Source organism: Palaemon carinicauda, chromosome 5 (assembly GCF_036898095.1).
Source record: "Palaemon carinicauda isolate YSFRI2023 chromosome 5, ASM3689809v2, whole genome shotgun sequence".
Taxonomy (NCBI): domain Eukaryota; kingdom Metazoa; phylum Arthropoda; class Malacostraca; order Decapoda; family Palaemonidae; genus Palaemon; species Palaemon carinicauda.
In genome coordinates this window covers 188,476,345-188,477,641 of record NC_090729.1, presented here as the reverse complement: position 1 = coordinate 188,477,641, position 1,297 = coordinate 188,476,345, and positions in this window count along the sequence as shown.

Here is a 1,297-nt window from a genome sequence, read left to right as displayed (position 1 = left end):
ACCTTTCGGGGACACACCCTCTCACCATGGTATGGCTATTCCCTACCGGAGATGGACGGGGGAAAGACAGAGTAGTTATACGTATGGGCAATGCCTCTGAGTATCACTAAAAGATATACATAAGCACACACATATATATGTGTGTGTATATATATAAAATAAATAAATAAATAAATAAATAAATAAATATATATATATATATATATATATATATATATATATATATATATATAATATATATATATATATGTTTATATATATATATATATATATATATATATATATATATATAATATATATATATATATATAGTATATATATATATTATATATATATATATAGATTTATATATATAGCCAGACACCCTGATCCTTATTATATAAAAAGAGATTATGTGTCAAAATTTTGAACAATCCGTTTATATGATACATGTTTGGAGCTATACGAAACATAATTCTAAGTTTCTCTAAGCCATTTATGAATGACAGAGGCAAGGGACAGTAACAATGCTGCTGCAAGACAATGTCCTGGGCCTAAACACTGGCCATATGCACATGAGCTCAAGGTTCAAGCCCCCTCTTCCACCAGGTTTAGGACCAGGGAGAGTAAGGCAATGGCTGCTGATGACTCAGCAGGTAGGCCTATAGTCTCCCCCAAACTCATCCATTCCTCGCAAGGATAGTGAGGTTACAGACAGCACAAAAAGCTATCAAGTTTGAGCAGGGTTTCGAAGCCCAGTCCAGCAGATTCAGAAGGATAGTGAGGGTTGCAGAAACTACAAGAAAACCATCGTGGTTTAAGAAGGACTCGAACCCCGGCCCAGCAGATCCCTAGGCAGGGGACGTTTCCATTAGACCACCACAACCTTAATATATAGTCGGCTGTGCAAGTTTCCTCTGAGCATTACGAGACCAAAAGCTATTTTTCATATACGCTTCCCAAACCTCCCTATACTTTTTCACAATCGAGTATAAGCAGGGTTCGAACCCCGGTCTAGCAGATAGCCAGGGAGAGACGTTTCCAATAGACTGCCACAATCTTAAGATATAGTTGAGCTGTCCAAGTTTCCTCTGAGCATTACAAGACCAATAGCCGGTTTCATATGGGCTCCCCAAACCTCCCTATCCTTTTCTCACAATCGAGTTTAAGCAGGGTTCGAACCCTGGTCCAGCAGATAGCTAGGGAGTGACGTTTCTAATAGCACACTACAATCTTAAGATATAGTTTCAGCTGTCCAAGTTTCCTCTGAGCATTACGAGACCAACAGCCCAGTTTCCATATAGGCTCCCCAAACCTC